This window comes from Pinus tabuliformis, chromosome 4_1 (genome assembly GCF_031772625.1).
Source record: "Pinus tabuliformis cultivar Carrire ecotype Pingquan chromosome 4_1, CPIR1, whole genome shotgun sequence".
NCBI lineage: Eukaryota > Viridiplantae > Streptophyta > Pinopsida > Pinales > Pinaceae > Pinus > Pinus tabuliformis.
In genome coordinates, this window is record NC_142303.1 from 236,487,999 (window position 1) to 236,510,523 (window position 22,525).

Below are 22,525 nucleotides of genomic sequence, written 5' to 3' on the forward strand. Positions count from 1 at the left end.
CAATAGAGTGACTTAGGGGCGAGTCACCATATTTGTGTTGGGGGCCTTATTGGGAGCGGGATCCCCCAAGGACAATTTTGGGGCTAAAAGCCCATGTTCTAGCCAAATTTTGTAATAAACTTGTAAATAATCTGCATTTTGTGGTCGCGGAGCGAGAAGGTGTCATAAGTCATAAAGGGTTTTCCGACCTTAGTTTTGTAAAGTAAAGTCGGCTGTAAAAGATCTACCCATGGTCCGCAGACCATGGGATTGTATAAAAATATCTAAGCTCTAAGTAGTTTTAGAGTCACGTAATGAAGAAGAGAGTCATAGCTCTGAAGTAAGGAGTCTATGTTTCGGGTCATAGCATAGGTAGAGGCTCTGTAGCTGAGTGCATAGAGGCCTAGCGTGGAAGTCCGCAGCTAAGTGCGTGGACCCCTGCAATTGTGTGCGTAGGGGGAATAGAGTTTGTAATAGCTTAAAGATATCAATAAAGGAGAAGTATTCTGCAAATTTTGTGTCTTGGTTCTGATTAATGCATCTTTTCATTTTATGTATGAATTTCATTTATAATGCTTATGTGATGCACAAATGTGTGTAATTATATTGGTTAACTGAACACAAATAAGAATATATGCTTGTGTGGTGCTAACTATGAGTATCTAATAAGATAAGTAAGATTCTTAAGATAAACTTGACAATATGTGCAATACGCTACCTTAGCAGCATGAAAGTATCTGAATCAAAGGTTAGGGCTGCACGAAGGTCAGTCGTACCCTTTTGTAGAGGTATCGAAGGGAGGAATAAGGGGTTAGGTAGATAGAGCCCTAGAACTTAACAACCAGTGTGAAAGCAGGAATAGAAGGAATAAATCGACATCACAACCATCTCAGGGTGGGGAAACTTGGTTCTAGCCTCCCCCCATACTGCTTCAGGTGAGACTTCGGTCCGCGCTCCGTGGGTTGATGCTGAAAGGTCCAGTAGTGTAGGGATTTGTTTGGCTAACTAAAGTTGAACCTGAGTTAGGCCCCCACAAGCCAACAAATGGGTTCGTTGCCAGGACATTAATTTGCATAAGAGATGTGTGATGTTGTATCACTAGAATCCAACTAAGAAAGAGATCGGAGACTCATTAGACAGAAAGATCCATGAATTTGCGGTGCAAGAGAATAGAAACCCATGACTGACAAAGGAATAGTGGCTGGATAGGTACCTGTATACAGAGATTCACGAGATCTTTTTCTACTCCTTTCTGATTGAGCTATACGAGTGGGTCACGAAGCTAGCAGATAACCAAAGAAGGTGGAAACTTGACAGTTCTACTGTTTGGACCTCGAAGCTAGTACATAAATTTGAAGCATCTGAGGATAAGATCGCTCACGCTATTGATCATTGGCTCGATTGTGTCATAGGAGGATTTGTAAGTAAATTCACGGTCGAGACCTCAGTCATCTACAACGGGAGCAACACTTTTTCAAAGGACCGCGAGGTAAGTACGTGACATATTTAAATACCTGGATTAAAATATTATTGTGTTAAAAGCAGGTTATGCAGTTACCTTGATGTTTAGAGCTACGCAAAGCAGAAAAATTTGCAAGAACGAAGGAAAAAAGGGTCTTGAGTATAGCCCATTGATTTCACCTCTGCGAGGTAAAAAAGAGGGAATAGCGCAGGTTTCTCCACAAAGTGCTATTCAGTTAATAAGGTAAGGGTTCCCACGACTATCACCTCCATCGCCTGCAACTTCACCCGTACCACCTCTACCTCCACCGCAGTTCAGTATGGAAAACTCAGTAAAGTTGCCTTTATTTAAAGGCTTGGGAAATGAGGACCCAGACCAATTCTGGTTCGTTTTGAAAGCCGTATGGGAAGCTCAGGGTGTTACAGAGGATCAGATGAAGAAGGAAACACTGGTTAGTGCTCTGCAAGATCGCACACTAACCTAGTACATCAAGTACTCTAATGATAACCCAAATGCTGGATTAGCAGAAATCTAGACAGCACTGAACAAAAAATTCAGTAGGCCTAAATCTGAAGCACAGTCTATTGTGGGGTTCAAAGAATTTGCAATGCAACCAAGCGAGATGCCTTGGGAATTAGATCAGATATTGAAGTGCAAAATACATGAAGCTAATATGAACTTGATAGATGGGCAGCATCGCGAGTAGTTTGTGGATTCGCTACTACCACACTTAAGGGTTGTGATGTCACAACAGAAGATAACAGCTTAGGTGGAGGCCTTGGAGATTGCTATGAGGCTGCATGAAACATCGATGAAAGATCCAAACCTGGGGTTCAATAGATCCATGCCCAGTTGAAAAAATTTTGCCTTGAGATGCAAAGTTTGAAGCAGGATAGAACAGTTCAACCAGAGTTGCGCGAAGAGGTATGGTGCTTGAAATGAAAGGTTTAGGGGCATGACAAAGACCATTTCCTGGTCTTTGCGAACTAGATTGTAGGAGGAGGACCGATGCCTTTAAGGCTGGAAGCTCAAGCAGGACCAAGTGCGGGGCTTGCATTATGGTGCGCTATATGTCAGGTAGTAGGAAAACATGCCATGGATAATTGTCATTTGCTGCAGAAATTTGTACAAACACCGCAACAGTTGTTCTGTAACTTTTGTAGGGCGGTAGGGCATGATGAGCATAATTGCAGGTTCTATGAATTGATGATGGATAGAACTCCCACCTATAGGATTCATGCAAAGATGCGGCCCCCTGACCAAGGTGCAGGGATGGCATGGAAGAGGGCGAGGTGGAAGAGGACCTAGCAGAGGTCAAGGATAGTTGATCTACTACAATTGCAGAGGACCAGGACACTATGCCCGTGATTGCACTAACCCAACACACCTGTCATGCAAGTATTACACTCTGTTTGATCATGAAACGGAAGACTATCCTACACTAATAGCTAGGATACATGAAAAAGGGGTGCTACCACTTCCTTCGACTCAGAACCTACAGATGATGAGTTTTGAGTTGTGCAAAGAGGATCTGAACGTGAATATAGTCCTCTGAAGTGGAATCACATCAGGAGATGACAAGAGGAAACAGCCCAAAGATAGTACGTGGGTTCATACGGCTCTGGCGAAGGAGGCTGAACTTGATTTGGAGTGCACACGTGAAGCATTCATGGAAGAAAAGAAGAGCTTCACTGAGGCCTCCACCTTAGGAAGGAAGGATAAGCCTGATCAGGGGTTGGACCATTCTATGCTTACAACCTTCCTGGAGACCTTTATGAAGCTATTGTGTGATAGCAATGTTGTGAAGGGGTTATAGGAGTTCACAAATAGATGCGCTGGAAATTCTCTAGGTGAGTCCCACATAGTATGAAAGATCGGTAAGCGTAAAACAAGGACAGGTCGGGAGATGAGACTAACCACATAGATAGGAGAGTATGAAATGGATCAGGTTATTTTGGACCTAGGGTCAGATGCGAATGTCCTACCCAGGCAGACTTGGGAATGGATGGGGAGACCTACACTGCAATAGTCTTTGATTCAGCTAAGGATGGCGAACCATCAGAAGATCATCCCCATGGGGCGGTTGTAGGGGGTGACTATAAATATTGAAGGTGTGAGCGTGCTGACTAACTTTGAAGCAATATAAATTGCGGATGATGGCAACCCCTATCTAGTGCTCCTTGGAATTGATTGGGATACTAATATGAACGGGGTAAACAACCTAAAGAAGTGAAAGATGATATTTGAGAAGAAATCACTACATGTAATAGTACCCCTGGATCCTGCTGAAGGATCGCACTATACTGAACCAGTCCATGATCATGAGAGCGATGATGATCTGGATTGTATTTATAATATAACAGCATGAGAACGAGAATGGGAGAATCCAATAGTGGATGGATGAATTACATGGGATCACGAGAGTTCCTGCACCTCGGACTTGGATGAAGAATTAGAGTGCTGGCAGAAACAGCCACATGACGTAACTACACTTAGCTGTAATATGATGACCCGGTCACTATGTTGTGTGTCATTGGAGGTAAGGAATATGCCCACTTATGATGGCCTAAATGAAGTAGATATCTTTCTAGATGCATTTGAGAGGGAGGTACTAGAAAAGTAGCGCTTCCAGGCAGGGCACTACGCGCTACGCTCGCGAGGTGGTGGGATACACATAAGGGACGCTTTGATGATTGGCGCGAGTATAGGAGGATGATGAGAACTCACTTTGGGAAGCCAAAGGTGTGAATACCAGACAAAGATGATGTCCAAGATGATCTGTTTGCATACTTGGCTAAATGGGCTTAGGCTTATGAAGAGAAGCCCCAAGCTATGGTGCACATGCTCCAAAAGTTTAGACACTACTTGATGGGAGGCCATTTTAAGATGTATACAGATCACTCTATTCTAAAGTACTTGGTCAATATCCTATATTGGGGGGAAGAAACTGCAGGTGGTTGTTATTGTTCCAGGAGTATGATTTTGACGTTATTGTGAAGCCTGGACGATTAAATGCGGGACCAAACCATCTATCATGCATCGAAAGAGGGGAAGAACCCAATAACATGGAATAAGGATTGCCTGGCGTGCAGCTATTTGTAGTGTGCGTCGCGGATGGTCATTTTGAGGATATAATACACTTGATAATGACAAGAACTTCCCTGAAAGGATACATTGTCTAGCAGAGGAAGGAATTAGTAGTGCGCGTGGCAGATTTCTCTGTCATTGTTGGGCATCTATATAAAATGGGGTTTGATGAGATATTGCGACGATATGTACCTGAGTTTGAAAGAAGCAGCATCCTCATGGATGCTCATGGGGGTGTCGTGGGAGGACATTATGCAGGGAGAGCTACTGCACATAAGATTCTACGCACAGGGTTATGGTGGCCAACCCTCCATCAGGATTCAAAAACGTGCTGCAAGGCGTGCGATGTATGTCAAAGAACTAGAAGACCATTGTGGAGGGATGAGATACCTTTGAATCCACAGATGGCATTGCAGCCCTTTGAGAAATTGGCAATAGATTTTGTGGGACCTATTTAGCCCCAAGGAAATACCGGAGCGAGGTACATTATAAATGTGATGGAGTATTTAACTTGATGGGTAGAGGCATAGCTTGTGAAGGATTGAACAGGCATGACTGCTGCAAAGTTCCTCTTTGAGCACGTATTGACATGATTTGGCTATCCAAAGATTTTGATGAGTAATCGTGGTACGCACTTTCTATATGATATGATCAGCATGCTAACGGAGGAATTTCAGGTATATCATTAGAAGAGCACACCTTATCACCCATAGGCTAAGGGGACGGTGGAAGCATTCAATAAATTTCTAGAGAATGCACTAACCAAGGTTTTCAATGCTCACAGAAGTGATTGGGACATATGCATACCTGCAATACTATGGGCTTATCGAACGTCATGCAAGAAGTTGATTGGACAAACTCCCTTTAGGCTTGTCTATGGTGTTGAAGCGGTAATTCCTATGGAATATATTGTGCCTAGTATGCACATAGCGGAACTCATAGGTATGATGGATTACGGAGCCTTAGAGGAGAGGCTCGCACAGTTGGATGAACTTAGGGAAGAGAGATTCCTAGCGGGATTTCACCAATAGGTCCAAAAGCAGCGCAAAAAGCATGGCATGATCAGCACATTAAGCTATGCACCTTTAAGGTAAATAACATAGTTTTGTTATATGATAGTAAGTTTGATAAATTTCCAGGGAAATTCAGGATGCACTGGTTAGGGCCCTATGTCATTAAGGATATTACTGACGGAGGAGAAGTTCAGTTAGTCAAATTGAATGGAGAACCCTTCCCCGGAAAGGCAAATGGCAGTTGCTTGAATCCATACACTAGCGGTCCGGCCATGTGACTAGATGAAGGTAGCACAGTCTTAGTGCTCCAGGCAGCTGAAAAGAGGCGCAGGACTATAAAATACACTTCCCAGGTTGGGGAGCTGCGTGATTGGAGAATTGTGTGAAGCAAGGAAGTGTCACAGGGTTCGCGATAGTGCAAAGGGAGTTGCGCTACCCATGGAGAAATCACCCAGGTTGACCGGAAAGTGACCGTTACAGTCACTATTCATGATTTGATGGCAGAAATGTGGTCAAATGGAGCAAGCAGCCGGCATTTAAGACAAAATTTATGGCTTATATCCTTGAAAATCTACTGCCAATCCAGCACTAATGGACTGAATTTGGGGGGAACGGTTGGATTTGCATTGAAAATGCCCTATAAATTACAGGTGGCTGCCTAGGGAAAAACACTTGGAATTTTGAGAATTGAGTTGTTGAGCTCTCAGGCACTCATGAACAGAGAATTCTTCAAGGCTTTGAAAGAGATTCCAACATTTGCAAACTTCAGTATTCAAGCTTTTGTGATCCATAATGAATTAGACAAAGTCTTTCGGTAGAAATCACATGAGAGAATTTTTTGGTGACGCGTTCCGAACCAACAAGTGTGGTTCATCATCAGTACCAGATGAAGAGGCAGACCATGACAAAGGCTCAAATAGAGAGCAATGTAGAGACATAATTTCAAGTAACAGCTATATTTGAACAATTTAGTTTAAATTATAATATTAGTTTACTAATATATTAAAAACAAATATTATTACGTAATGGCTATATTAAATGGCTAGTTTTTGAAAAATATTTAAATAATGATATTATTTCATTGATCTATTAAAAATATTAATAGGTAACAGCTATACTAAATGGCTAGTTTTTGAAAAATAATATTTAAATAATGATATTAGTTTATTAATTTATTAAAATATTAATATGTAACGACTATATGAAACAACCAGTTTTTGAAAAGATATTTAAATAATGATATTATTTCATGAATTTGCAAACTTACCAAAGACGTCGTGAGCACAGTTGGAAAGCGTTATGTTAGCACCCACAGAAACTATAAATACCGAAGAAGTAGCAGAGGAGTTGGCACCAGAAATGGAGATAGAGGCAGAAGTAGCTGCTTCAGAAGTGGGTGAAGTATTGGAAGAGTTCCCTAAATCACCAAGGATGTTGAGACCAAAGCTGACCTCAACCAAGGAAACCATGAAGGACAAGAAGGGAAAGCACCCTGCTATACTGGTGTGCGCATCGCCAAGGATAAACCCACCAAAGCCCACCACAAAGGAGAAGGGAAAAGCTCTAAATTTGTAGCCAGAGGAGGAAGACATTGAAGACATCCTAATGGATGATGAGGATGTGGAAGTCAAAGTAGAGGAGGTTGAAGCCTAGGGTGCAGACCCTATTACTCAGTTTCCTGAGTATGTCCCTCCGTGCAAGCCCAAGACCAAGGTGTTGAAGGACATCGATGAAATAAAGACCCCATTGCAAACCCCTCTGCTGCTGGATGAGATTGTTTTCGATGGACCTTGCTTGGCGTGGGTGCCATTGCTGAAACTTTAAGACTAGGACTTGGCCAACCAAGAGAAGTTCCCACACCTAGCGATCAAGTAGCTGATGTGACACATCATTGATACAAATACCGGAATGACCGCATTGGAGCCACCGAGGTGGCTCAGAGGAGTAGACAAGGTATGGTTGCTCAGCCTGCTTTGGGTGTCGCACTACAACTAGACCCCAGTGACATTTTTGGTCATCAAGTAACTGCTGTGCTTGGTGCATGATGGGTGTCTATAGTTGGAGGAGCCAATACCCATCCCCGATAGATTGATTCACTAGATAACATGATTACCTTACATATGAGAGAATCTGGCCATGATATTTGGTGGAAAAGGTAGTGAGCAGGCCCTCATGGAGTCTATGAAGGAAAAATTTAAACTGGTGAAGAAGTCGCGTAGATATGCTATATCTAGCATCTGCGATCCTTTTGTGAAGGTAACCACATAGACCTTAGCAGGGAAGGTGATGAGGAAGTTTCGTGCTAATGAGGAGTCAGCGCCTATCTTCATGCTAGCAGCCCAATGCACTGAACGAGGCAAGTTCAACTAGTCAGACTACCTTCACGAAGAGTTCCTGGCGAATGGCCGTGAAGCACAAGAGCTCAACAAGACATTGCACTATGCATGGCTCTTGCTATCAATTGTGCTAGTAGTGTGGGAGCTTCTAGAGGACGTCCAGTTCGCTTTGGTCATGCCAAACCTCCCAGAAGCAGTGAAGTACGCTTCACTATGAGTGACCAAGGATAGCAAGATATTTTGGATCTTGATGGAGATGAACATTTGCATGGCCATCAATCGCAAATTGCGATTGTCACCTACAGTGTATGCTATCTTGTAGGGCTACGCAGAATTTAAAGCAGATTTCCATCATGTATCTATCAGGGCGCGAAAGGACTCTGCACAAAAATGGTATAACTTGCCTTATCTGGCAATGGATGACACCATTGATGCAGTACTTAATCAATGGCCAGCAAAGTGGCGCTCTACAACAGACTTTGCAGTGGGAGGAAGCAAGTTCAGTGCGCAGAAAAAGAAGGAGGAGGCCAAGCTTAAGATGACACAGCTGGCCAAAAAGAGGAAAAAGGAGGTTGTTGATAAGGCCCAAGTGGAGTGCGAGGCCACACAGTAGACAAGGAAGAAGACTGGTGGGACAGAGCAGGGCTCTGACAAAGGCACGAGGTCGCCTTCACCTGAGACAGAGGAGGAAACAAAATAGCATGGCACGAACCCTCATGTGATGTCCACTCGCATCAAGTGCCTAAGGGAGCTATAGAAGGGAGGGTCCAGAAAGAAATAAAAGGCTACCAAGAAATCACTAGACCCTATCACACTGATAGAGGGTGACTTGCATGATATCGATGATACAGTGAGGGATGTCACCATGGAGGCCCTGCAACAATTTGAGCAGCAATAGCAGATCATCTTAGGGGCCATCTAGAGAGGGTTGTAGGAGCTGCAGACCCTTGCATCGTAGGCTGGCATGATGTCTACCAACATGGCTATCGGCACTTCAGAGGCTATCAAGATGCTACACGCGAAGGCCTCCAGTGCAATAGTGTTGCCTGATGGAGCATTGACCACAGAGAATGAGGCTGACAAGCTCATTGTCAACACCCTAAAGGGAGTAGGGTTGAACCTGTTAGAGTCGATCTAGTAGCCCTCCACAAGAGATCAAAGCTCTTTGCATTTCATGATTAGGTGTCCCATCAGTGTGATCATGTTGCATTCCGTTAGGCATGCCATAACCCTGGTGGAGGGAGTTTGTGTTTTTTATTCCCCTCCTGTTTGGCACTACTGGTTCAGGTTTGCTTAAGTAAATAAAATCTTCATAGGGTCATTCACCTTGCTTTAAATTTCGAGGTCTTAGGTCTAGGGTTGGGTCAATTTTTGTCTTGAGAGGTCATAAAAGACCAGCAGGCCAGAGGGATGTCCTTCATTAAACATCATTTCAATAATTCTCACTATTGTACAACTAAATTTTCACCTTGTTTTCAAAACTCTGTTTTTGAAAAACAAAGGTCATTATCTCGTTTTTGTAAAAATTGTCAAAATTTCAAATTCTTCAAATGTTGAAGCGCAACCTTGGTCTCCTTTGCCAAAGCATCTTAGAAGCTATCCCTGCAAAAATTTTCAGAAGAAATCATCATTTCAATCAATTTTTTCAAAGAAAGGAAACCAGAAGTCAGAGCCAATTAATTCGAAAATGTGTCAACACTCAAACATTATAAAGTGGGTTTTGGGCAAATAAAAATCTAAAGGGAGCCTATAAAAGCACATTACTCTTCATTAGCAACTCATTTGCCTCTCACAAGCTAAGTGAATCCTTGCAAAGGCGATTTCAAGAGTTATTGAGCAAATTGGGCAGTTTCAGAGGCGCGCTACGCATCAGGGAGGGCGCGCTATGCATCAGGCTGCCTTTCTCAGAACAAAATTGCTCGTGCGCTATGCATCAAAGGCGCGCTACGCATCAGGACATTTTCTCAATTTTTCATCTTCAGCTCAGGAAAACGCAGCATTTGACCAGTTTTGACTTTTGGTGGGATTTTTCACCCTCTTTGATGTAACTAATGTATTTTGATGTTGACATGACACTTATTTACCTATTCTAGAAGATTCATTCATAAAATGGCAAAAAATTAATGAATGAATTGGTTTCCTAGCTTATAGAGGCAAGTTGTTTTGATTGCCTAGATTGTAGTGCTCAGTTTAGAATTGGTTGAAACAGTTCCTAGGATGATGAGCTCGACCCCTAGAGGCAAGGAAATGTGTTATCTTGCCTATATTATGTACTTTCTTAGTCATTTTCATGGTTGGACTCTTGAGGGATAAGCTTAGACTGTATTACTTTTTGTATCTCTGCAATTTTGGCAAAGGAAAGACCAGGGTTTTGCAGCACTATTTGGGATTCCTGTGGTGATTTGTGTTGATGGTGTGTTTCTCTCATGTACTTGTAAGTTTGTTATGTGTATTAATTTCCTACTCTTCTCTTCTGCAAATTAAGTAAATGAAGTGTTAAGGTAGAATTCATGGTTTCTATGCTCTGCCTTTAAGTTTGCTTAATATCTATGTTTTCATCTGTTTAAGGAGAACTCCTGATGGTTTCTTGCTCTCCTTAGCTTCTCACCAGTCATACCTATCCATTCACTTCCTTCAAAGGCATCAAGACAATCTCCTACCTTGCCCCAAAAAGACCTCTGCAAAAATTGTGTCTCATCCCCGCACCCAAAATTGTCGTGCTCAGTTTTCCAACAAAACCTTGAAAATTTGAAATCAAACTTTCCCTATCAGTTTACTAGCCTAAAATCAGTGTTCTTTATTGGTCATCTCAGCCCTTTGAAGACCTTTTGCCGAGATAGGCCCGGAGAGAGCCCTCTCCTATCCTCGTAGGGCTAGCTACGAGGCTAAGTGATTTGATGTTGCCTTGGATTTTGCCTTCTTTAGCCTGAGGCCAAATTCGAGCGCTAACATATTGGCGACCATACTGGGGAGAAAAACTTGTTTGCGGGTTGATGTGTTTATTTCATAAGTCTTAGACGGAGCCTGAAGTTATGCCAGGTAGCCTTCAAAACACTTTTTCTTTGCATAAGCGGAAGTAGATAAACGCTGCTTCAGTCAATCTCCGTGAGCTTGTGAATACAACACTTCATTTGCATTTTACCCCAGTACATTTGTAAACTCTGAACTTTTGATGATAAGTTGAGAGTTTTCACAGGCTGATTGGCTATTTGTTCCTTGATATTTTGAGAATAACAAGCTGGCTTCAGATCCTAGTCATATATTTAGATCTCATTCATGTCCGGCTGTTTTTGATTATCTTGAAAACATTGATTTTGACGAGAGCTTCGAGTGGTCCCTGTTTAAAACCAAATCTGAAAGTGCACTCGATTCCCTAGTCCTTAATCCAGATTTTGCTGCTGCCCTTGAAATCGAGAGACACAATAAATTGGTTGAAAATTTCATCCTAAGACACCTTCAGACAGATATCCAAGTCACTAATCTTGCTGATTTCCTCGAAACTGTATCTAGCAATATTGGATCTACTATCACAGCTTCTGTTCCGCACGAGCAGACCAATCCTCCTTTTATTTCTATATCCCCTATAGTCACACATCCTGAATCTACAGTCAATTCTCCCTCTTCATCCCATATCGCTTCCCCTCCGCCTACACCTCCCTATACCCCTCATACTACAGCTACACCTACCCCACCTACTACTCCTAGACCCAATCTACCTAAAGCAATGGCTGCCCGGTTTGCCCCTCTTGCTCTTCCCCAAAATCTGCATGATATTCCAGCTGATTATCAGAGTGAAATTCCCATGTTTGATGGCACTCCTCAAGGTGTTTCCGCTCAGCAGCATATAGACAAAATGGCAACTTTCTTTGATCTATATGAGATAGATGAAGAAGATGTAACTATGCGTTTGTTTGTGCAAACATTCAGAGGAGAAGTAAGAAAATGGTTCAGAGGTTTGACAGCTAGAAGCATACCCACATTGGATGAACTTCAGAAGCAGTTTCTAGATCGATGGGAAATCAGAAAGGATCCACTTCAGATCAATGCCAAGTACAACAATCTCAAATGAAATCATGGTGAGTCTGTCCAAGATTACATTATCAGATTTAATACAGTTTACAATGCTATTCCAGATGATTTAAGACCATCTAGAAAATCAGCTCTTCTCAAATTCCCGGATGGCTTTGATCCGGAGATGGCTTATTCATTACGAGATAGAGATCCGCCTACCTTGGAGGATATGCAGAAAATCGCTGTTAGTGTTGAAGCGAATTTGAATGATAAAAGAGCAAGGATGAAAGCCGAAAAACGAGTGACAATCAAAGAAGAAGCTTCTACATCAGATCAGCTCCTTCGCAAGGTAGAAAAGGTAGAAAGGATGCTCGAAAAGGCTCATCTCGACAAGCCGGAACCACAGATTCGTAATCCTAATTTCCGAGGTCCGCAGCAGCCACAATACAGAATTAAGCAACGTGAAACAAGGGCATAAGAGTCAGCAGTTCAGCAACAAATAAAACCTCCTCTTCAGCAGAATTTTGTTAGCCAAGAATCCGAAGATGAAGGTGATACTATAGGGGAGGAAAATCACTTTTTCACTCCTGATGATCTGCCTACCTATATTACAGAAGAAGAAGAATTTGTGAGAAACTCCATCATCCATCAAGATGAGAATTATATCTTATCAAATGATGCCGCGCTTGAGGAAGAATCGGAGGAGTACCAAAGAGGATATCTCAATGCTTTGTCCGCTCAGTAGAAACAATTAAGAAATCGATCTGTTCCCATAAATCCCATTCAGAAGAAGAAAGATACTTTAGCAAAAAATGATTCAGCTTCCCCACAGAAAAAAGGAAAAGAGATAATTGATCCCCCAGCAGGTCAATCATCTTCAGCAGCTAAGGTAAATCAACCACCAAGCACAATGAGGGATAAAGTTGAAAGAAGAGAAGTTCCGGCCAAAGAAGGTGAAAAGGTTTCAGCATTTAGTTTGGAGAATGAAATTTCAAAGCTAAAAGTGTCTATTCCATTGACTGAAATCATGAAAAACACCAGCTACCAAGGTCAAATTTCCAAAATTCTGAATATTGATCCAATGCTTGACACGGTAAATGTAGAAGATGATCAGCCGGAATTAATTTTTGGGCCTGCTTTAGATGGTGAGTCTCCTGAAAGTGATGTTCCTCCCTTCTATATCAGTTTGAGGTTGCACGAGTATGTTTTACATAATGCTATGTTTGACTCGGGTGCTTCGCACAATTTGATGCCAAAAGCAATCATGGAAAAGCTGGGATTAGACATCACAAGAAAATATCATGATTTGTATTCATTTGATTCCAGCCGGGTAAAGTGTATCGGATTGATCAAGGACTTGGTGGTAAGCCTAGATCAAATTCCAGCTAAGAATGTCTTGATGGATGTGGTTGTGGCGGATATTCCTCCGTGTTTTGGTATGTTACTTTCAAGGTCTTGGGGAGCTAAGTTGAAAGGTACACTTCAGCTAGATTTTTCTTATGCTACAATTCCAGTCTTCGGTCAAATGAGAAAGTTATATCGGGAGCAAAAGATGAAATACATGAGAACTAGCAAAGAAAAGCCAATAAATCATCCTGTAAATTATGTACATACAGATTTGGAGTCGTTTGTTTTGTTTGCTGAAAATTTTAATGAGATAGATAGTCAGTTAGTTCAGGCAGAGGATATACCAGAGATTATTGAAAATTTTAGAGAAGTTCTACAAAAGGAAAGAGAAGAAAAGCCAGCTGCCATGAAGCAAACAGCTGAAACTAAGGGGCAGCAAACAGAAAAAATAGAGGCAACACAGTTTCAGCAGTTGGAAGAAGATGAAGATGGTCTTTGGACCATGGATTTTGATGGCGCTGTGGGCAGCGATGGTGCTGGTATTGGTGTGTGGATTCGAAGTCCCTTTTCTGCCTGAGACAAAGTCCCAAGCAAGGTGAGAGTGTGTTCTTATAAACTAACATTCGATTGTTCAAATAATGAGGCGGAATATGAGGCTCTCATTGTTGGCCTTAAAATTCTTCGCAAGCTGAAAGTAAAGAAGATTGCAGTTTATGGTGAATCCGAGTTGGTGATAAAGCAAGTTAAAGGTGAGTTTCAGACCAAGCATCCTCGCATGAGGGCATATCGAAATGCTGTCCTAGATATTTTGAAATTATTTTCTGAACATACTTTGACATGTGTGCCCCGCATACAAAATGGTGTTGCTGATGCATTGGCCAAGGCAGCAAGTAACTTAAAAATTCCAATGAATTCCAGCGACAAATTTGAGATTTATGTGAAACACCGCCCCACAGTTCCGGATAATCAACAATGTTGGCAAGTCTTCCAGGATGATGAAGAAATCAGAGATTTTCTGCAGATTGAAGGTGAGTTTAAGGACATCTCCATAGATACTGAACCAGATGAAGTAAATCAAATGGATGTGCTGCAACTTAAGGACAATTTTATTCCTAAAGGATTGATTCCTTTGGAAGAGCTGTTTGATCAAGATGATGTGGCCCGCAAACCAACATTGAAACCAACTGAAGAAGGTGTTGAAGAAATAAACATTGGAGCAGCTGAGAATCCTAAGATGGTAAAGCTATCAAAGTCATTGTCACCAAAGGTAAAGAAGGAGTATGTTAGATTGTTATCTTCGTTTTCTAATGTCTTTGCATGGGATTATTCAGATCTGAAAACATATGACACCAATATCATTCAGCATACTATTCCTATAAAGCCAAATCAGAAACCTTTCCGTCAAAAGTTGAGGAGAATCAATCCTAAATTGCTGCCATTGATAGAAAACGAGGTGAATAGGTTGTACAAGTCTGGGATCATAGTGCCTATCAGATTTTCCGATTGGATATCAAATTTGGTGCCCGTAAGAAAGAAGACCGGTGAGATCCGTTTATGCATTGACTTCAGAAACTTGAATAAGGTGTCTTTAAAGGACAATTATCCGCTGCCCAAAATGGATCATATATTGCAGCGAGTAGTTGGAGCATCAAGGATGTCGCTACTCGATGGCTATTCCGGGTACAATCAGATTTTGGTGCATGAGGATGATCGTGACAAAACTGCATTCACTACTCCATGGGGAACATTTCATTATGCAAAGATGCCGTTTGGTTTGAAAAATGCAGGTGCCACTTTTCAGCGTGCGATGGACATGGCCTTTGCCAATGAGAAAGATGTCTTTTTGGTTGTTTACCTTGATGATTTGACTGTATTTTCGAAATCTGATGAAGAACATTTATATCACTTGAAAATGGTTTTTCAAAAGTGCTAAAAATATGGTATTTCTCTGAATCCAAAGAAGAGTCTTTTCACCATGAGTGAAGGCAAGCTCTTGGGCCACATCATTTCCAAAGACGACATCCGTATAGATCCTGCACGTGTTGAAGCTATTCAGCAAATTGAGCAGCCTCAGAACAAAAAAGAAATACATTCCTTTAATGGTAAGTTGAATTTTCTGCATCGCTTCATTCCGAATCTTGCCGAGCATCTTAGAGAAATCACAAACATGCTGAAAAAGGACAGCCAGCTAAAGTGGACCGAAGAGGCGGTAAAATATTTCAATTTGGTAAAGTTGGTTCTATCTTCAGCCCCTACTCTAATCAGTCCAGATTACACACAAGACTTTATTTTGTTTTCATTTGCTTCTGAGCACACATTGGCAGTTGTACTAATGCAAAAAAGAGATGGAGTTGAGAAGCCTATTTCTTTTTTCAGCCGTATTATAAGAGACGGAGCATTAAAGTATAACATCATTGAAAAACAAGCACTTGCACTTGTGAAGGCCTTGAAGGATTTCCGCGTGTATATATTGCATTCCCACATTATAGCATATGTTCCTAACGCGGCAGTAAAGGATGTTTTGGTACAAGCAGAACCGGAAGGAAGGCGGGGTAAGTGGATTGCTGCATTATTAGAGTATGATGTGGAAATTAAACCCACTAAGCTGATCAAAGGTCAAGGTCTTGCCAAATTAATGGCTGAAATAAATCTACATGTCCTAGATATCAATTTGATGGCTGCCATGTCCGATGAAGATGAGGAAAATTCAGCACAACAGGTATCTGACATCTTTGTTTCTTCTCCTTGGTATGCTGATATTATATATGTACTTCAAAATTTGTCTTCACCTCCCGGGATGCCTCGAAATAAAAGTAGGACATTGAAGTTGAAAGCAGCCAAGTTTTGCATCCTCAAATCTGCACTATATTGGAAAGACCCCGGTGGAATATTGCTGAATTGTTTGGTCGAGGAGGAAGCCAAAACAGTTGTGGAAGATTTTCATAAAGGTGACTGCGGGGGCCATTTGTTTTGGAAGACTACAGCAAATAAGATCCTAAGGGCAGGTGTTTATTGGCCTTCATTGTTTTCAGATGTATATAAAGTTGTTAAGAATTGTCACGAGTGCCAAATTTTTCAAGGGAAACAGAAATTACAGCCATTGCCTCTCAAACCAATTGAAGTCAGCGCACCATTTCAGCAGTGGGGCTTGGATTTTATCGGCGAAATTCATCCGCCATCGTTAGGACAACATAGATGGATATTGATAGCTACAGATTACTTCACAAAATGGATTGAAGCCATTCCCACCCGGCAGGCCACGGATGCGGTAATTATTTCTTTCCTTGAAAATAATATACTGTCACGTTTTGGCTGTCCAAGTAAGTTAATTACAGATAATGTAGCATCTTTCAAATCAAAGAGAATGGTAGACTTTTGCTACAAATACAATATCAGCTTGGGGCATTCTACTGCCTATCATCCACAAGGAAATGGGTTGGCAGAATCTTCAAATAAGTCCTTGGTAAATATCATTAAAAAGTTGCTGGAAATCAATAAGAAGAGTTGGCATAAAATGTTAGTGAATGCACTGTGGGTTGATAGGGTAAGTCAGAAAAATTCAATTGGCATGTCTCCTTTTGAGTTGGTGTACGGGACAGACGGAGTGTTTCCTACTTCTCTTGCTATTCCGGTGGTCAAATTGCTTCAAGAAGCTGGTAGTGAGGAAGATCCCATATAGAGGCGGATTAATCAAATGATTCATTTACAGCAGACACGGGAGGAAGTTCTTCACAATACTCTCAAATTGCAAGAGCGCATAAAGAAGATTTATGACAGGAAATCAAAACCAGATGACTTCCAAATAGATGATGTGGTTTTGAGGTGGGATGCTCGGAATGAAGACAAAGGGAAGCACCGCAAATTTGACAATTTATGGAAGGGTCCCTACAAGATCACAACATATCGTGGCCAAAATGCTTTTCTTCTCAAGGAAATGAATGGAGATGATTATCCCGGTGGGTCGGTCAATGGTCGGCTACTAAAGAGGTATCATGCCTAAGCATTTTCGGTTCTTGTCACCATCATTGTACATACCGTTTTACTCTTATTTTATCACATGTGTGTGCTGATCTTTCATCCTCAGTCTGGGGCCCACAATGAAGGCTATAATTCAGAAGATGAAGGTTGGTTGGTATGAGGTTTGTCAAGGTGTTTTTATCAGTCCATTTTTTGTTCAAAATTGAGTTAGTTTGGGTCAAAGTTGTGTCCAATTTTCAGTCAAATCTGCAGTCACTAAAGCTGTCAGAGTTTGTGTCAAATGAGTAAATAATGACTCCATCGCCCAATGGTTGAAAGCACTGGTCTGCTCTCCCAGAGGTCTGAGGTTCTTGGCATCTCCAAGGAGCTACCATCCCCATTGGAGCCAATGTTAGAGTCGGTCTAGTAGCCCTCCACCAGAGATCAAAGCTCTTTGCATTTCATGATTAGGTGTCCCATCAGTGTGATCACGTTGCATTCCATTAGGCATGCCATAACCCTGGTGGAGGGAGTTTGTGTTTTTTATTCCCCTCATGTTTGGCACTGCTGGTTCAGGTTTGCTTAAGTAAATAAAATCTTCATAGGGTCATTCACCTTGTTTTAAATTTCGAGGTCTTAGGTCTAGGGTTGGGTCAATTTTTGTCTTGAGAGGTCATAAAAGACCAGCAGGCCAGAGGGATGTCCTTCATTAAACATCATTTCAATAATTCTCACTATTGTACAACTAAATTTTCACCTTGTTTTCAAAACTCTGTTTTTGAAAAACAAAGGTCATTATCTCGTTTTTGTAAAAATTGTCAAAATTTCAAATTCTTCAAATGTTGAAGCGCAACCTTGGTCTCCTTTGCCAAAGCATCTTAGAAGCTATCCCTGCAAAAATTTTCAGAAGAAATCATCATTTCAATCAATTTTTTCAAAGAAAGGAAACTAGAAGTCAGAGCCAATTAATTCAAAAAAGTGTCAACACTCAAACATTATAAAGTGGGTTTTGGGCAAATAAAAATCTAAAGGGAGCCTATAAAAGCACATCACTCTTCATTAGCAACTCATTCTCTCACAAGCTAAGTGAATCCTTGCAAAGGCGATTTCAAGAGTCATTGAGCAAATTGGGCAGTTTCAGAGGTGCGCTACGCATCAGGGAGGGTGCGCTACGCGTCATGGGCGCGCTACGCATCAGGCTGCCTTTCTCAGAACAAAATTGCTCGTGCACTACGCGTCAAAGGCGCGCTACGCGTTGAGAAATGGCGCGCTACGCATCAGGACATTTTCTCAATTTTTCATCTTCAGCTCAGGAAAACGCAGCATTTGACCAGTTTTGACTTTTGGTGGGATTTTTCACCCTCTTTGATGTAACTAATGTATTTTCATGTTGACATGACACTTATTTACCTATTCTAGAAGATTCATTCATAAAATGGCAAAAAATTAATGAATGAATTGGTTTCCTAGCTTATAGAGGCAAGTTGTTTTGATTGCCTAGATTGTAGTGCTCATTTTAGAATTGGTTGAAACAGCTCCTAGGATGATGAGCTCGACCCCTAGAGGCAAGGAAATGTGTTAGATTTCCTATATTATGTACTTTCTTAGTCATTTTCATGGTTGGACTCTTGAGGGATAAGCTTAGACTGTATTACTTTTTGTATCTCTGCAATTTTGGCAAAGGAAAGACCAGGGTTTTGCAGCACTATTTGGGATTCCTATGGTGATTTGTGTTGATGGTGTGTTTCTCTCATGTACTTGTAAGTTTGTTATGTGTATCATTTTCCTACTCTTCTCTTCTACAAATTAAGTAAATGAAGTGTTAAGGTAGAATTCATGGTTTCTATGCTCTGCCTTTAAGTTTGCTTAATATCTATGTTTTCATCTGTTTAAGGAGAACTCCTAATGGTTTCTTGCTCTCCTTAGCTCCTCACCAGTCATACCTATCCATTCAATTCCTTCAAAGGCATCAAGACAATCTCCTACCTTGCCCCAAAAAGACCTCTGCAAAAACTGTGTCTCATCCCCGCACCCAAAATTGCCGTGCTCAGTTTTCCAACAAAACCCTGAAAATTTGAAATCAAACTTTCCCTATCAGTTTACTAGCCTAAAATCAGTGTTCTTTATTGGTCATCTCAGCCCTTTGAAGACCTTTTGCCGAGATAGACTTGGAGAGAGCCCTCTCCTGTCCTCGTAGGGCTAGCTACGAGGCTAAGTGGTTTGATGTTGCCTTGGATTTTTCCTTCTTCAGCCTGAGGCCAAATTCGAGTGCTAACAGAACCTAGTAGCACTCAGGCAAGAAGCGCTCCACCTCTTCCAGGATGGAGTGATTGCAGAGTTGAGGGCCCGAGAGCACCGCGCCCTCCAAGTGATCAATGAATAGCGGATCAACAATGAGTAGATGGAACTATAGAGAGATGCTACCATCGATGGTAAGACTAAGGCGACCAATCAGAGCAAGTGACTTATGCAGGTCATCGACGAGGCATGCCGAATGGTCCCAGATTTGGCCATTCCTGAGGACGAGCCAGTCGAGGTGCACATCCACAAGCTAGCCACAAGGGTGTGAAACACTCATACTAAGATGGCGCGGGTTTAGTTGGAGTTGAACCTAGAAATCATGGAGTTACAGTTGAAGGCCCAGCCTTCAACTCCGCCAGAAGTAGTAGCGATGGTGGACAGTGCAGTAGCAGACTGCACACAATTGTTTGAGCAGTCATTTGAGGTCTCGACCAACTTGCAGGAGGACCCCAATGTATAGCGGCTAGAGACAGAAGTGCAAGAACTACAACAACACTATGATGAGGTTAAGGGAACAATGCAAGTTGTCATGTTGATGCAAAGACTGGCCAAGCTGCAAGAGGCCAAGCAGCTGAAGGAACGGGTGGATATAGCGCTGCACAAGGAAACAGTGCTGAAGGCAAGACTGAAGCCCCGCTGGATGAGACTTACATAGTGACAGGATCTATCGAAGGAAAGCTTATGACTCTGCAAGTGATGCAGTAAAAGCTTCAGGCCGATAGTGCAGGAGCAGTGACCGAGCAGATGGTCGAAAATGTGAAGCAGGAGGTAGCTCAGTGCACGAACGAGGTTGTGGTCATACGAGTTGAGCTGGAAGGGATTTGTACAAATATCTCTGCACCTGTCGAGTGACTCGAGGATGAGTCACAATGTTTGTGTTGGGGGCATGTTGGGAGCAGGATCCCCTAAGGACAGTTTTGGGGCTAAAAGCCCATGTTTTGGCCAAATTTTGTAATAAACTTTTAAAGACTCCTCATTTTATGGTTATAGAGCATGAAGGTGTCATAAGTCATAAAGGGTTACCTGCCCTTAGTTTTGTAAAGTAAAGTTAGTTGTAAAAGATCTACCCATGGTCCAGGGACAATGGGATTGTATAAAAAGAGCTAAGCTCTAAGTAGTTTTAGAGTCATGTAATGAAGAAGAGAGTCATAGCTCTGAAGTAAGGAGTCTAAGTTTCCAGTCGTAGCATAGGTAGAGGCTCTATAGTTGAGTGCACAGAGGCCTAGGGTGCGTGTCCGCAGCTGAGTGTGCAAACCCCTGCAACTATGTGCGCAGGGCGAATAGATTTTGTAATAGCTTAAAGATATTAATAAAAAAGAAGTATTATGCAAATTTTGTGTCTTGGTTTTGATTAATGCATCTTGCCATTTTATGTATGAACTTCTTTTATAATGCTTATGTGATGCATGAATGTGTGTAATTATATTGGTTAAATGAAAGAAAATAAGAATATCTGTTTACGTGATGCTAACTGCGAGTATCTAATAAGATAAGTAAGATTCTTAAGATAAACTTGATAATTTGTGCAATATGTTGCCTTAGCAACATGAAAGTCTCTGAATCGAAGGTTAGGGTTGCGCGAAGGCGGTCATACCCTTTCATAGAGGTATCAAAATGAGGAATAAGGTTTTACGTAGATAGAGCCCTAGAACTTAATGACCGGCGTGAAAGCAGGAATAGAAGGAATAAACCGACATCACGACCATCTCAGGGTGCAGAAACTTGGTTCCACAATCCCCCCATACTGCTTCGAGTGAGACTTCGGTATGCACTCCGCGACCTGATGCCGAAAGGGGCAGTAGTGTAGGGATTTGTTTGGCTAACTAATGCTGAACCTAGGTTAGGCCCCCACAAACTAATAGGCATGTTCGTAACGGGTTCCCTAGGGTCAATTTTGGGGTTAAAAGCCCAAGTTTTGGGGCTAAAGTCCCAAGTTTTGTATAAAGAATGTAAATTATCCACATTTTGTGGTCGCAAAGTGTGAAGATGTAAAGAGTCATCAAGGGTCTCTGCCCTTATTTTATGTAACTTTTGACGTCTTTATGAGATCCAACCTTGGTCCGTGGACCATGGGATTGTATAAAAAGGGAAGTCTTAGAAGAGTCTAGGAGAGTCTTAGTTCATAGTTGATGTTGATGAATGTAATGGGTCTGTGAGAGCTAAGAGCGAAGAGTCTTAGCATAGGAAAGAGGCTCTACAGTTGAGTGCGTAAAGGCATAGGGTAGAAGTCCACAACTGAGTGCGCGGACCCCTGCAGCTGTGTACACAGGGTAGGCAGAGTCTGTAAAGGAGATCTAAACATTAATAAAGAGAATTATTTTGGAAATACTTGTGTATGAGCTATTTTTTCTGTTATTAATGTATGTGATTATGTTATGTTGAATACTGGGTTTATGATTTAATGTTGTATTGACGCACGAATTTATGTGTTTTACTTTTTTATATGAACGCAAGTAAGAATATCTGTTTACATGAAGATAATCATAATGCATGTTGAAGCTATCCACCACTTAGGCTAATCTAGGAAACACAATAGTAAGAGTAGTCATAGAGGTGCGTAAGTGTCTGAATTGCCTATTTAGGATACACATAGGATGATTGCAGACCTTCACGAAGGTCCCGAAGCCAAATAAGAGAAGCATATCGATAATCCCTAAAGGGCTTATTGGTCTGTGCGAAGGAAGGGTTAGGGTATAAAAAGACATCGCTACCATCTTAGGGTGCAGAAAATTAGTTCCTACATCGCCCCATACTGCCTCGAGTGAGACTTCAGTTCGCATTCCGTCGATTGATGCCGAAAGGGCCAGTAGTGTAGGGATTTGCTTGGCTAATTAATGTTAAACCTAGGTCAGGGCCCATCAAGCCAATAGTGTATCATTGACGAAGCTACATCCACCTGTTTGATGGCCACCAATGTTTGGAAAAAACTTGGTTCCCATGACCTATCCCCATCCACCATCACTTTGTGTGCATAGGATGGTCATCCTTCATAGCCCCTTGGCTTATTTCACAACTGCCCAGTTACATTTGTT